The 16,535-nt window shown below is 45.5% G+C and overlaps 1 pseudogene; it reads left to right on the plus strand.

Annotated features, from left to right (window-relative positions):
- The first annotated feature begins 14,438 nt into the window (after positions 1 to 14,438).
- Positions 14,439 to 16,295, plus strand: LOC147979495 (uncharacterized; annotated as a pseudogene).
- The last annotated feature ends 240 nt before the right edge of the window (positions 16,296 to 16,535 follow it).

The following is a 16,535-nucleotide window of genomic DNA, read 5'->3' on the forward strand; positions in this document are numbered from 1 at the left end:
TGTTGGAGGCTTCATATTTCTCAAATCGGGTATTTGCTTGAAATAGTATCTTCAACTCCTGGAACATCTCATATGGTCCATGACGTTCAAAACGTCTTTGAAGTCCCGATTCTAAGCCGTTAAGCATGGTGCACTAAACTATCAAGTAGTCACCATATTGAGCTAGCCAAACGTTCATAACGTCTGCATCTTCTCCTGCAATAGGTCTGTCACCTAGCGGTGCATCAAGGACATAATTCTTCTATGCAGCAATGAGGATAAACCTCAGATCACGGATTCAATCCGCATCATTGCTACTAACATCTTTCAACAAAATTTTTCTCTAGGAACATATCAAAATAAACATATGAAAGCAACAATGTGAGCTATTGATCTACAACATAGATATGCTAATACTACCAGGACTAAGTTCATGATAAATTAAAGTTCAATTAATCATATTACTTAAGAACTCCCACTTAGATAGACATCCCTCTAATCCTCTAAGTGATCAAGTGATCCAAATCAACTAAACCATAACCGATCATCACGTGAAATGGAGTAGCTTTCAATGGTGAACATCACTATGTTGATCATATATACTATATGATTCACGCTCGACCTTTCGGTCTCAGTGTTCCGAGGCCATATCTGCATATGCTAGGCTCGTCAAGTTTAACCTGAGTATTCTGCGTGTGCAAAACTGGCTTGCACCCGTTGTAGATGGACGTAGAGCTTATCACACCCGATCATCACGTGGTGTCTGGGCACGACGAACTTTGGCAACGGTGCATACTCAGGGAGAACACTTTTATCTTGAAATTTAGTGAGGAATCATCTTATAATGCTACCGTCAATCAAAGCAAGATAAGATGCATAAAAGATAAACATCACATGCAATCAAAATATGTGACATGATATGGCCATCATCATCTTGTGCCTTTGATCTCCATCTCCAAAGCATCGTCATGATTTCCATCCGGCATGACACCATGATCTCCATCATCTTGATCTATATGAATATGTCGTCACATGGTCGTCTCGCCAATTATTGCTCTTGCAACTATTGCTATCGCATAGCGATAAAGTAAAGCAATTATTTGGCGCTTGCATCTTATGCAATAAAGAGACAACCATAAGGCTTTTGCCAGTTGCCGATAACTTCAACAAAACATGATCATCTCATACAACAACTTATATCTCATCACGTTTTGACCATATCACATCACAACATGCCCTGCAAAAACAAGTTAGACGTCCTCTACTTTGTTGTTGCAAGTTTTACATGGCTGCTACGGGCTTAAGCAAGAACCAATCTTACCTACGCATCAAAACCACAACGATAGTTTGTCAAGTTGGTGCTGTTTTAACCTTCGCAAGGACCGGGCGTAGCCACACTCGGTTCAACTAAAGTTGGAGAAACCGACACCCGCCAGCCACCTATGTGCAAAGCACGGCGGTAGAACCAGTCTTGCGTAAGCGTACGCGTAATGTCGGTCCGGGCCGCTTCATCGAACAATACCGCCGAACCAAAGTATGACATGCTGGTAAGCAGTATGACTTATATCGCCCACAACTCACTTGTGTTCTACTCGTGCATATAACATCAAACCATAAAAACCTAGGCTCGGATGCCACTGTTGGGGAACGTAGTAATTTCAAAAAAATTCCTACGCACACGCAAGATCATGGTGATGCATAGCAACGAGATGGGAGAGTGTTGTCTACGTACCCTCGTAGACCGAAGCAGAAGCATTGATGCAACGTAGAGGAAGTAGTCGTACGTCTTCCCGGTCCAACCGATCCAAGCACCGTTACTCCGGTACCTCCGAGTTCTTGGCACACGTTCAGCTCGATGATGCTCCCCGGGCTCCGATCCAGCAAAGCTTCGGGGAGGAGTTCCGTCAGCACGACGGCGTGGTGACGATCTTGATGTTCAACTGCCGCAGGGCTTCGCCTAAGCACCGCTACAATATGACCGAGGTGTAATATCGTGGAGGGGGGCACCGCACACGGCTAAGAAACGATCACGAAGATCAACTTGTGTGTCTATGGGGTGCCCCCTGCCCCCGTATATAAAGGAGTGGAGGAGGGGAGGACCGGCCCTCTCTATGGCGCGCCCTAGGGGAGTCTACTCCTACCGGGAGTAGGATTCCCCCTTTCCTAGTCCAACTAGGAGTCCTTCCATGTAGTAGGAGTAGGAGACAAGGAAGGGGAAGGGAGAAGGGGAGGAAGGAGGGGGCGCAGCCCCTCCCCCTAGTCCAATTCAGACTAGGCCTTGGGGGGGGGCGCGGCCTGCCCTAGGCAGCCCCTCTCTCTTTCCCGTATGGCCCAATAAGGCCCAATACTTCTCCCCCCGTATTCCCGTAACTCCCCGGTACTCCGAAAAATACCCGAATCACTCGGAACCTTTCCGATGTCCGAATATAGTCGTCCAATATATCGATCTTTACGTCTCGACCATTTCGAGACTCCTCGTCATGTCCCCGATCTCATCCGGGACTCCGAACTCCTTCGGTACATCAAAACTCATAAACTCATAATATAACTGTCATCGAAACCTTAAGCGTGCGGACCCTACGGTTCGAGAACAATGTAGACATGACCGAGACACATCTCCGGTCAATAACCAATAGCGGGACCTGGATGCCCATATTGGCTCCTACATATTCTACGAAGATCTTTATCGGTCAGACCGCATAACAACATACGTTGTTCCCTTTGTCATCGGTATGTTACTTGCCTGAGATTCGATCGTCGGTATCCAATACCTAGTTCAATCTCGTTACCGGCAAGTCTATTTACTCGTTCCGTAATACATCATCCCGCAACTAACTCATTAGTTCCAATGCTTGCAAGGCTTAAGTGATGTGCATTACCGAGAGGGCCGAGAGATACCTCTCCGACATTCGGAGTGACAAATCCTAATCTCGAAATACGCCAACCCAACATGTACCTTTGGAGACACCTGTAGAGCTCCTTTATAATCACCCAGTTACGTTGTGACATTTGCTAGCACACAAAGTGTTCTTCCGGCAAACGGGAGTTGCATAATCTCATAGTCATAGGACCATGTATAAGTCATGAAGAAAGCAATAGCAACATACTAAATGATCGGGTGCTAAGCTAATGGAATGGGTCATGTCAATCATAACATTCAACTAATGATGTGATCCCGTTAATCAAATAACAACTCTTTGTCCATGGTTAGGAAACATAACCATCTTTGATTAACGAGCTAGTCAAGTAGAGGCATACTAGTGACACTCTGTTTGTCTATGTATTCACACATGTATTATGTTTCCGGTTAATACAATTCTAGCATGAATAATAAAAATTTATCATGATATAAGGAAATAAATAATAACTTTATTATTGCCTCTAGGGCATATTTCCTTCATCCCATGGCGATGTGAGCTGCCATGCTCATTCCCAGACTCCAAGTTGGTGCATCAAAAAAAAACTCTATGGGCTCAGTGACTGGCATGAACGTCCTTCCTGGAACTTGAACTTGAATCATCCAGCGCTCTTCTTCAGGTAAAGTGGCGTTGTAGGTTCCCGTGAAGCTTGGTATTCCTATGTTCAGGTATCTAGTGACTTCCTTCAAGTGATGTCCAAAGGGTGTATCTTCATCTAGTTGCGTGAACTTGTTCCTTGCATCCGCCATCCTAAAGAGTAGAAAATATGAAAAGTCAGAAGAGAAGAGAGTGAATAGTGATCTAGGTCTCTAACTTAGTGGTCGTGTCCTACAGTCAGCGTGTGCTCTGATACCATCTCTGTAGTGACCAGACCTCAAACAGTCTGATCTCTATGCTCCGGTGTCATCCCTGGATCAGTAATGGTGACACCACACAGTACTCAGAGGATTTATAACAGAGTAGCAATCACACACTTATTACATCGAGTGTCTCAAACGAGAACTTATTACAATAAATATGGCTTAAGGCCATCTAATAACGATAACAGCGGAAGGCTTGGAAGATAAGTGAGTCCATCAACTCCAACGGCATCACTGAGTATAGAACCACGACCTAAAAACTCCTTACTCGTCGTCTGAAAAGTCTGCAACATTAATGTTGCAGCCTGAAACGGGTCAGCACATGGAATATGCTAGCAATGTAACACATAGAGGGTAAAGAATGAAACAGCTATACTATATGCATATTTGGCTGGTGGAAAGCTCTATGGTTACAGTTTTGCGTAAAGCCAATTTTTCCCAACTACAAAGGAATAAATTTTATTTAACTATCATGGTAGTTGTTAAACATTGAGAATGGTTGACAGCATCCTCAATCCCAATTAAGCATCATCTTTAAACAAAACCCAACAAAATTAATTTAGAGTAACATGTTGAGATTCACATGATAATCCAGGTACTAGATACACAAGATGTCCATAACCGGGGACACGGCTAACCATGATTAGTTTATTACACTCTGCAGAGGTTTGCGCACTTTTCCCCACAAGACTCGATCGCCTCCGTTTGGTTTCTCGCACTACAAGGTGTTTTAGAAGACGGATGACCGAGACATAGTCTTTCAGAAGCGCTAGCACCTTATGATCGGGTAGACCGTACCACCTACATCCCCTACATCTGCTAGTCTACCACTGTAAGAGTTCGCATGACTTAGTCAACTATGCTAGAGCCCATAATAGCTTGTGGCTGCACACGGAAGTTTCTAGTATGAATAGTCTCATGATCCCTTTGAGCCTGGGTGGCGGTCCAAAAGAAAATAGGCAAGTCCTGGAATACCCAGGTGCCTCAATCCACCCAGATGTGTGTTTAAGTTGCCACCTTAGATAAACCATTAATTAACAAACTCACATCTGTCATGGATATCACTCACCCAATCCACGTCTACTAGCATAGCATGGCATAATAAGCAAACGCGGAAGTAACTCCCAAAGGTTTGAAAATAAACAGGTAATAGGTACTACCTCAACTACTTCCCATCCCACAATTTAATTAGATACTAATCATGCAATGTGTGAGGATTTGATCTAATGCAATAAAACTGGGTAGTTGAAAAGGTATGATCAAAGTGTTACTTGCCTTGCTGATGATCCACGAAACCTAGAGATTCGAAGTAACAAGCGGCGCACTCCGGGTATTCTATCGCAGACAAACAAACAAGAATACAATAAGCACTCATCTAATGCATAGGTAAAACTCAAATAAGAGATCTAACCAGAAGGTTCAGCTTAAGAACTCCGGTTTGCAAAAAGAATCAAATCGAACGAAACAACGAAAGTTAAACGGCGAAAGAAAACAACTTCGTTCTACAAATCTGGATCTAGGGCAATTTTTACAGTAGCAAAATCTTGTTTAAGTTGGTTAAACGGATAAAGGGTTTCGAGACGAAACTCCAGGCGCTTGAATCGCCTGATTCCGATAAACGAGTGAAAAGTTATATTAAAACGACAATCGGATTAGGAATCACGATGAGAAAAATCGTGGATTTAATCCGAGAAAAAGAAAACGACGAACGTTCGCTAGAACAAACGAACGCTCACTATTTAAATAAACCGGAAAAACCGATCTATTTAAAAAAAACCGAATCTAAAAAAACCGACGAAAAACCGACGGTTTTTCGAAAAAAACGGCGGCACGGAAATCGAGGTGGCGGCGAACCTCGGGCGGCGTGTGGCAGCGGCGACGTCCGGCGGCGGCGGAGGGCGGCGAGGTGGCGGCGGCACGGGTGGCGGCGTGGGCACGGGGCTCGAGGCGGGGCTGGCGGCTAGGGTTCGGCCCGGGGTGGGCTGGCTTATAAAGCCTAGCGGGCCGGGAGTCCGGGTCGGACACGGCCCCTAGGTCGGTTCGTTTTTTTAATTACGCGCAGAAGAAAAAAAAAGAAATACTAAACGGACTCCAAAAATTCTGAAATAAGTTTTCACGGGCTTCTAAAATTATGCCTCACAAGGTGAACATTTATTTGGGGCCTAAATGCAATTTTGAAAAACGCACATTTTTCCTAAATTCAAATAAAACACCAAAAAACTCCGAAATAAAAACTTATTTGATTTTATTATTAAATCCTCAATATTTCTTTATTTTGGGAAAGTCATTTTATTCCCTCTCTCATATTTTTGTAATAAAAATAATTGATGATAAAATAATTAAAATCAAATGATCCTATTCTCAAAATTTGAGAAAACTCAAATATGAAAATAACGAAATCCCCAACTCTCTCCGTGGGTCATTGAGTTGCGTAGAATTTCTAGGATCAACCAAAATGCAAAAAAATAAAATATGATATGCAATGATGATCTAATGTATAACATTCCAAATTGAAAATTTGGGATGTTACACTTACTCTTTTCGTTGTTGGTATTTTTCCAACAACTCCGTAAGACCCTTCTCCTAAAGATGCCTTTTCAAGCTCTTTTGTAGCAGAAGTTGGCATTTTCTTCTCCATTCCCCTATTTCAATTATCTATCTTCTATTCTTTTGTTTCGGAGGCATTGCGTTGTTGTTCTTTCACCAGTCATTTCGTTTTGGCAAATATCATGTTCTTTTCATGCCTATCCATTTAACCGGAGTGTTGTACCCCTTTTCCACAAATTCTTTTTGCCTTATCAAGCCTTGCATCTCTTTTCAACCGGAGTGCTGCCCGAATTTGTTCGTCCTTGTTCTTTATCCTAACGGAGTGCTTTCAACTTCGCTCATTCTCGTTGCATTCTTTCTTTCAATTTGTTCAACCTCTCAAGGCTCGTGGTTTCACTCGTTTGTCAAAGAAGCAACTTAGTTTTACCTCTTCTTTATCTCTTCCATTTTTCCCTGCGGTGCCATTCTAGATCTCGGGACGAGATCCTCTCGTAGTGGTGGAGTGTTGTGACGCCCCGAGACCGATGTGCCAGGTGTCCTCCAGTTATTCGCTGTTGTTGTCTTGTCATTGCTTGCGTGCCATGCATTGCATATCATGTCCTCATGTGCATTTCATTTGCATACATGTTCGTCTCATGCATCCGAGCATTTTCCCCGTTGACCGTTTTGCAATACGACGCTCCTATGTCACCCGATGTATATTTCCAGATTGGACCTAGACTTGTCATGCGGACTTGGTTTACTACCGGTACCGCCTGTCAAGTTTCGTGCCATTTGGACTTCGTTTGATACTCCAATGGTTAACCGAAGGACCGAAAAGGCCTGTGAGTGTTGCAGCCCTACACCCTTTCAAAGTGACCCAAAACCCACCTATGACCTCTCCATCATCTCGGTCGTTCGATCACGATCGCGTGGCCGCAAGCCTCACCTCATTTGGAGCTTCCTAGCTCCCTCTACCTCTATAAATAGACCCCTTCATTTTCGTTTTCGGATCTTTTCCCCGAAACCCTAACCTCCTCCTCCGCGCGCCGCCGAACAATTCCTCCCGCGCCGGCCGGACATGTCCGCTGCGCCCTCCACCTCACTCCGGCCAATGAGGGCCTGCCACGTCACCCGCCGTCGCCTCCCGCGCCAATCACGCCGCGCCACCTCATCCGCGCCTCCCACCACCCGCCGAAGCCCGCCGGGGCCCGGGCGAGGCCCTCCCGGCCCATCTCGCCGCCGCCGCACTTCGCGGGCACCCCGCCCGAACCCCGCCGGCCGCCTTCGCCTGCGGTCGTCGGGCCCGCTCCGCCGCCGTACGCCGGCGCCGCCACTCCGCGTCTCCGCCGCCGACCGCCGCAGCTCCGCCGCCCTCGTCTTCCACCGGAGTCCCGCAGCTCCGCCGCCCCTCCGGTGAGCCCGTGCCGCCCCGCGCCTAGCTCGCCGGCGTCGACCTCCTCCGCCGCCTTGACTTCATGCCGCCGTCGGGCCACCTCCGATATCCCGCGCCGCCTCCCCTTCGTCGCTGGAGCTCGAGGAGTTCACCGGAGCTCGTCCCGCGCCGGATCCGAGGAAGATGGATCAGATCCACCACTTCCCCATCCAAACACGTCCTGTCTCATATCTGCACCGCTCCGTCCCGGATCTCCCCGTCCCATTGACTTTCTCGGAGAGGTCTATTTTCTTCTAAGTCCCCAGATCCCAGTATTTTTTATGCTTTTTCATCGCATCATAACTCATCATCCGTGGCTCCGTTTTGAGCGTGTAGCATATCAAAAAATTTGTCTCAACGAGTACATCATTTGTTCTCATTACATCATTTTCATTTGAGCTCATCTTGATGCCCTAAATGCTGTTGGAAGAGGGCTATGTGATAAACTTGGCAGATCTGTTTCATCAAATAGATATTTGTCATTTTTGCCATGATTATTGTGTGCATGCTATGCTCCTGAGCTCTACATGTGTTTTGTTATATGCCATGACATCTTTACAGAGGTGCTTACCATGTATTTTTCTGATATGTGTGGTGACTAGCACAAGATTGCAAAGTAGTGTAATCGGTAATGCTGATTTCAGGGACTTAGAATTTCTCTAAGTCCTTATCCTGATTTTGTTGTTATGCCATATGTTCATGTTGTTTCCTAGTGATCCGTGCTTCTTTTGAGGATGATCAGTAAGGATGTTTTGTTAATATTGTGGTGCTATATCCATCCATGTCTTTGTTTGCATTTATGGAGCACCCTAGCTTGAGTCAATCGAGCTCTACTTTTGCTATAAAGTGAATCTTGGCAGGTCGTTGACATGTTTAGCGATTTTGCCGGGCTTGTTGCTATTGATCCATGCATGCTATGTTGTTGTTCTTGCCATGTCTAGCTTCTATGCCATGTCTTCTTACTGGGTGTATGCTTAGTTTGTCATGCCATGCACTGTAGTGAGTGCATCGAGCTCGTAAACATGCCTACTCGTTATCTGTTTTGCATGCTCCAGCTTTTCACTAAGTCTGAGATCTGTTTATGTTTTTGCCATGTTCACATGCTTGCAATTGTATTTTCTGATCCCTTTTGGCTCAAGGTCACTAAGGGACTTTTGTTAAGTGCGTTGAGTAGCTTCATGCCATGCCTTGCTTTCGCATGTTAAGTTCCTGTAGCATATAGTTTTCATGCTCCAAAGTGTGCTTCCTGATGATAAATTCCAGACTTGTGTCAATTTCACCAAGTCTGAAACCTGTTATCATTTGCACTTTTGCCATGCTTGTTTGAACCTGTTAATGAGTGATTTAGCCGTAGCTCAGTGTTCATCTTTTGTCAAGCATCTTGAGTGGATCCCTTCCATGTATCTTGTTGCCATGTTTGAGTGTTGTAGCATAATTATCTTGATGCATTTAGATGGCTACTTGTCGTTTATCGCAGACCGGTGCCATATTTGTTTTGCTTGCCATTTCCAAACCGTGCATCCAATTCCGGTGATCTTTATATCGATTTCAACCGAAATCACCTCACCTTTCCAGTGGCACTATTGGATTTCCATGTTGATTCCAGGTTCAATCATTCCTTTGAAAATCATGCATATGCACCGCATATCATACCATGTTCGTGTGTTGGTTGTTTACTATGTTGTGTGCTTCTTTCCGGTGTTTCTTCTTCGGGTTGGTTTCGATAACGTCGTGATTGTGAGGACCCGTTCGACTACGTCCGTTTATCTTCTTCATGGACTCATTCTTCCTTGCGGGATTTTAGGCAAGATGACCATACCCTTGAAATCACTTCTATCTTTGCGTGCTAGTTGCTCGCTCTATTGCTATGCCTATGCTATGATACCTACCACTTGCTTATCATGCCTCCCATATTGTTAAACCAAGCCTCTAACCCACCTTGTCCTAACAAACCGTTGTCTGGCTATGTTACCTCTTTGCTCAGCCCCTCTTATAGCGTTGTTAGTTGCAGGTGAAGATTGGAGCTTGTTACATGTTTGGAACATGGATATTTTGTTGGGATATCACAATATCTCTTATTTAATTAATGCATCTATATACTTGGTAAAGGGTGGAAGTCTCGACCTTATGCCTGGTGTTTTGTTCCACTCTTGCCGCCCTAGTTTCCGTCATATCGGTGCTATGTTCCCGGATTTTGCGTTCCTTACGCGGTTGGGTTATAATGGGAACCCCTTGACAGTTCGCATTGAATAAAACTCCTCCAGCAAGGCCCAACATTGGTTTTACCATTTGCCACCTAGCCTTTTCTTTCCCTTGGGTAGGCCTGCCCAAGGGTCATCTTTATTTAAACCCCCGGGCCAGTGCTCCTCTGAGTGTTGGTCCAACCTGTCAGCTGCCGGTGGCCACCAGGGGCAATTCTGGGCTGCCCTACCGGAACCTTGGACAATCCGGTGTGACCTGAGAAAGAGATATGTGCAGCTCCTCTCAGGATTTGTCAGCACATTCGGGTGGCTTTGCTGGTCTTGTTTTACCATTGTCGAAACGTCTTGTACCTGGGATTCCGAGTCTGACCGGGTCTTCCCGCTAGAAGGAATATCCTTCGTTGACCGTGAGAGCTTGTGATGGGCTAAGTTGGGACACCCCTGCAGGGATTTGAACTTTCGAAAGCCGTGCCCGCGGTTATGGGCAGATGGGAATTTGTTAATGTCCGATTGTAGAAAACCTGAAGTTGACCTTAATTAAAATACATCAACCGCGTGCGTAACCATGATGGTCTCTTCTCGGCGGGGTCCGGGAAATGAACATGGTGTTGGAGTTATGCTTGACGTAGGTTGTTCTAGGATCACTTCTTGATCATAGTTGTCCGACCGTGCTTTTGCCTTCTCTTCTCGCTCTCTTTTGCGAATAGGTTAGCCACCATATATGCTAGTCGCTTGCTGCAGCTCCACCTCATACCTTTACCTTACCCATAAGCTTAAATAGTCTTGATCGCGAGGGTTTGAGATTGCTGAGTCCCCGTGACTCATAGATACTTCCAAAACCAGCTTGCAGGTGTCGATGAGACCCTACAGATGACGCAACCAAGCTCAAGGAGGAGCTCGATGAAGATCTTGTCCTTTGTCTTGTTTCGTTTCTAGTTGATCAGTAGTGGAGCCCAGTTGGGGTCGATCGGGGGACCTTGTCGCATTTGGGGTTGCTCTTTATTTTGGTTCCGTAGTCGGACCTTGTTTGTATTTGGATGATGTAATGCTTTATTTATGTAATTGTGTGAAGTGGCGATTGTAAGCCAACTATGTATGTTTTTCCCTTATATAGTACATGGGTTGTGTGAAGATTACCTCACTTGCGACATTACTTTCAATGCGGTTATGCCTCTAAGTCGTGCTTTGACACGTGGGAGATATAGCCGCATCGAGGGCGTTACACGTGGAAAAAGCACAAGACCCCCACTCCTCTCCTGATGCGCGAGCTCATCCGTCGAGGTGGAAGATGATTGTCCATCGATGACGGTGGTGGCGACCATTACATGATGTTGGTCGCCAAAACCAACCTGCGTGGTGAGTGTGTTGTCCCCCTTGGCCTTCGACAAGCCGACGCACACGTAATGGTCATCCTGCGGGATCTTCCTTAGTGAGGCAATGGTGAGGCCAGCGACAAGGTCGACGACATCGTCGGTGAGGACATAGGGGGTGTTGGCCGTTGTTGGATGAGTGGAGGGAAGGGTATGGGAGGGGCGGCGATGGGAGACAAGGGAGCCGGTTGTGCCCGCATCTGATCACCGTCGGATGAGTGGAGGGGAAGGGATGAGAGGCAGCGGCGGTGGGAGATGAGGTTGTCGACTGTGGGGGCAAGAGTGGGGAGAGTGGAGTGGTGAATCCGGCGAGATCTAGGGAATGTGCCGGAGTGGAGAGAGTGAGTGTGATGGATATTGATGCTGTTTTTTGGGAGGGGGGTTAGCTTGGGTGCTGGTTGGACCGTGTTGGATAGCCGATTTGGACCTTGGATTGCATCAATTACGTTTGCTCTTAGAAGGAAAAAAACATTAAAGTATATGTTTTTATACTTATTACATATGTTTAGAGTATCACAAAAAATCAAAATCTTGAGGGAAGAAACCGAATATACTTGATTTATGTTGGACCACTTCCTTGTTTTTATCTTTTGTCGGACAAATTTTCTTACCCTATATAAATAAATTAAAAATTCTCAAAAAATATAAATAAATTAAAATGTCTTAAGACAAAGTGCATTAAATGGGTGTGATTAGATAGCTAGCAGTGCTATCATACCTAACTCCGGCGGTTAGGACAAAGTGCATTAAATGCACTGCTAGGTGTCGTGCCGAGGGCAAATCCCGACAAGCCTATCGCGCCACTTATCTTCCTCTTCTTATCAGCTTGACACTCCTCCTGGACGGGTATCAATAAAGCTAATCTCTCCTCCTTGACGATGCCACGTGCTTGGTAAGATCCACCTGGTAGCTTAACATCATGACACCACGCTGATTAGTGACTTGGGTGCGGCAAGGTGGAGCGGTGGTGCCTCGGTGAATGTTCCCTGTTGGAGGAGCTTGGCGGGGTTTGATCTTGGCGACCCCGGCAAGCCTGCCGGGGCGATTCTGGACTCGTTCTTGGGAGCGGCATGAACCCTTCCAGGCTCTCCTGCCCGAGATTCGATCATCGGTATCTCCATATCTAGTTCAATCTCGTTGCTGGCAAGTCTCTTTACTTGTTCCGTAATACATCATCTTGCAACTAACTCCTTGGTCACTTTGCTTGCAAGCTTCTTGTCATGTGTATTACCGAGAGGGCCCAGAGATACCTCTCCGATACACAGAGTGACAAATCTCAATCTCGATCCATGCCAACTCAATAGACACCTTCGGAGATACCTGTAGAGAATCTTTATGATCACCCAGTTACGTTGTGATGTTTGATACCACACAAGGTATTCCTCCGGTATCCGGGAGTTACATGATCTCATGGTCGAAGGAATAGGAATTTGACATTAAGAAAGCAGTAGCAATAAACTGAGCGATCATATGCTAAGATAACGGATGGGTCTTGTCCATCACATTATTCTCCTAATGATGTGATCCCGTTATCAAGTGACAACTCATGTCCATGGTTAGGAAACCTTAACCATCTTCGATCAACGAATTAGTCTAGTAGAGGCTCACTAGGGACACAGTATTTGTTTATGTATCCACACATGTATTTAAATTTCTGGTCAATACAATTATAACGTAAATAATAAACCTTTATCATGATTACGAAAATATAATAATAACCACTTTATTATTGCCTCTACAACGTATTTCCAACACATTGAACTATCAGAATGCCCTTAATAGGTTGCGGGGTCCCGTCAGTAGTACATATCACTTTACTTTAAGAGGGAGTGAGCTCATCATATGACTCAAACTCCCTAAAGTCACCTGCAACTTGTTGAGAAGCACCAGAGTCTAGAATCCACTCTGGATCAGTTCTATGAGAAGCAATTGTGGCCTTCTCGGTGTCATCTCCATTGGTACATATAAAGAGGGCCGACCTGTCCTCTCCTCCACAATGGTCACTAATGTGTACATCATGTGAGCCACCCTTACCCGTGCAGTATCAAAGGCTACTTCGGCGGAGGCCAAACGTGCACCCAACGCAACTTCCTCCTAGATGGCGGCTAGCAGGGCATCCTCCAAGTCTCTGCTTGCCAGGGCACACCCAACTACATCTCTGCCTTCTCTCGACACTTCATCTCCTGCGTGCCTTCCTCCTTCCACTTCTGCACCACATGAACATCCATCATTTAACCACACTAAATCCATGACCCTGACCTCACCAAATGTCATCTTCCTCCCTAACTCTGCAAACAACCACGGCAGCACTAGCAACCCTCAAGTGCAAGCAGCGGTAGTAGCAGATCAGCAGTGCAGACCACCACTAGCAACAACAACACAATACTTCAAGCAATAGCACACAACAGCAACAATCCCACTCTTGACCAGGAATTCCCCTTCTTCCTCTTCCAAGTAGCAGAAGTAGCAGCACTTCCAGCAGGAACAGCACACCGCAGCTAGTCAACAGAAGAGGATCCACAGCAGCAACCCTTCTTCTCCACTGCACCTCCTACAGCACCACCTCAGCCACGCCTTGTCCCTGCAGCAGCATCTCTCCAGCCGCAGCTCACCAACACGTTGAGCCGCATCCGCACATGCACGCGCGCCAGCTCCTGCACACACCTCGTCGCACACGCACAACAACCTCCTCTCTCGAGCCAGCCACGCCGCCTCACTACACTCCGCCTCCAGCCGCAGCTGGTGCGAGCTCCCGCAGCTCATTCTCCTCCTGTGTTGCAGCCGCCTTGCCCAGCACGCCACCGCTCTCCCTTCCGCAACACACGCAACCCGCTCACAGTGGCCACTTCTTGCCTGGCCCTGTGCATCCACCTCTCTCCGACGGACCCCATCGCCTCGCCGGCAAGCGACTATGCAAGTTGGTATGATACCAAGTTGGTTGGGTAGAGGGAGTACCTTCAGACAGCGTGCTCGCTGGTTTCTGGCGACCCGCGTGAGTATCTCCCGTGTGTGGTGACTCACTGGAATGGGAGAGCTAGGGCTCCTCTTCTAGGTCAACCCCATATAGGCCTGGGCCACTTGGCCTCACATTCAACTGCGAGGAACATGCAAGAGTGAAGAATTTGTTGCAAGAATGTGATGCTGAAAATATGAATAATGGCTGCTCCATTATGACTGATGCTTGCTCAGATAGGAAAAGCAGAAGCATAATGAACGTGTGCACAAACAGTGCTAATGGTTCAAGTTTTATAAGGTCGAGTGAGATGTCGGCTATATCACACACAAGTGAAGTCATCTTACAATTAGTGGATGAAGCAATTGAGGAAGTAGGTCCTAAAAATGTGGTCCAAGTAGTGACTGATAATGCTTCTAATAACATGGGGGCAAAGAAGATGTTGTTGGAGAAGCGGCCGAACATGTTTTGGAGCTCTTGTGCGACGCACACCAATAACTTGATGTTGTAAGGAATTGGCGACCTGCCAAGGTTTAGTAAGGTACTTGAAAAAGAAAAAGCATTCACTATCTTTGTCTATGGGCACACACGGACCTTGGACTGCATGAGACACTTCTGTTCAGGGAAAGAGATCATAAGGCCATGGGTCACTAGGCTTGCTTCTGCTTATCTAACTTTGGAAAGCCTTCTAGGAAAAAAGGATCAATCGGGGAAGATGGTTGTTGATGGTAGATGGGACAAGCTGAGAGAAGTTAAATCAAAAAAGGTAAAGGTAGAAACAACTACGATGATGAGCATGGATTTTTGGAAAGATTTGAAGCTTTGCCTGAATGTCTTTCAGCCTTTGGTAAAAGTCCTGGTTTGGTTGATGGGGACATCAAGCCATCTATGGGTTTTGTTCATGGAGAAATAGTTAAGGCAAAGACAGAGATCAAGGAAGTCTATGGCAATGTGGAGTCATGTTACAAAGATGTTATTAGTATTGTTGAGAAAAAAGATGAAAGATCGACTTGACTCTCCATTACACTTGGCTACATAATTGCTGAATCCATATTATAGATATGCTGATACTAATATTTTTTATGATGGGACAATAACCGAAGGGTTCATTAGCTGTGTGGAGACCTTTTATTATGGCGATGATGACAAGCAAGATCAAGCTGCCAATTTTGAATTAATGAGATTCCAAAATAGAGCAGGATCATTTGCAAAGAAGCTTGCGAGGAGTTGTCAGAATTTTGATTATAATGCAGGTATGCATTGTGATTTTGTGAAGTCTAATTTATTTAGTATATATTCAGAATTTATGCAATACATTTTTAACTTGATTCTCTCCTTTCATTCATAGCATCTTGGTGGAGGCTCTATGGAACTGAAGCACCGGCTCTACAAAGGATGGCTATGAGAATCCTCTCATTAACCTCAAGTTCTTCGGTTTGTGAAAGGAATTTGAGTACCTTCAAAAATATTAGTCTCCTAGCAGGCCTCCCAAGCCCATCTTATGATATATCATGCCATTTGATATAGAAAAAATCAGAAGGAAGGTTTCAGGACGAAGCGCTGCCGTCTCGAGGCAAAACCTGCGCAGGAGCACTTTTCACTCTCCGGCGGAGCGATTCCGCCCGGAAACTTCCCTCCTAGAGAGGAAATCAAAGCCATCGTCATCACCAATGATCCTCTCATCATGGGACGACCAATCTTCACCAACATCTTCATCAACACCATCTCATCTCAAACCCTAGTTCATCTCTTGTATTCAACCTTTGTCCCAAAACCTCGGATTGGTATCTGTGGGTTCTTAGTAGTGTTGATTACATCATGTAGTTGATGCTCGTTCATTTGTATGATGGAATATTATATGTTTAGATCCTTAATGATATTCAATACCTCTCTGATCTTGAACATGAATATGATTTTTGAGTAGTTACTTTTGTTCTTGAGGACATGGGAGAACTCCTGTCATAAGTAATCATGTGAATTTGGTATTCGTTCGATATTTTGATGATATGTATGTTGTTGCTTCCTCTAGTGGTGTCGTGTGAACATCGACTAAATGACATGTCACCATCTTTGTGTTGGAGATATGCCCTAGAGGCAATCATGTATGATGATATTTCCTATGTGTTTATGAATAAAGATAGTCCTTGGACATTATCAATGGTGTGCATCAACAAGTACGTGACTTATTTGTGGGACTTTGCATTGTATGATGATTGTCCTAAAAGGTCCCTAGTCAAAAGGGTTGTGTGGACACGCAGCCGACTAGACTAGCATATGACATGGTGGATGGCTC

This window comes from Triticum urartu, chromosome 3A (assembly GCF_056163025.1).
Source record: "Triticum urartu cultivar PI428250 chromosome 3A, HENAU_Tu73, whole genome shotgun sequence".
Taxonomy (NCBI): domain Eukaryota; kingdom Viridiplantae; phylum Streptophyta; class Magnoliopsida; order Poales; family Poaceae; genus Triticum; species Triticum urartu.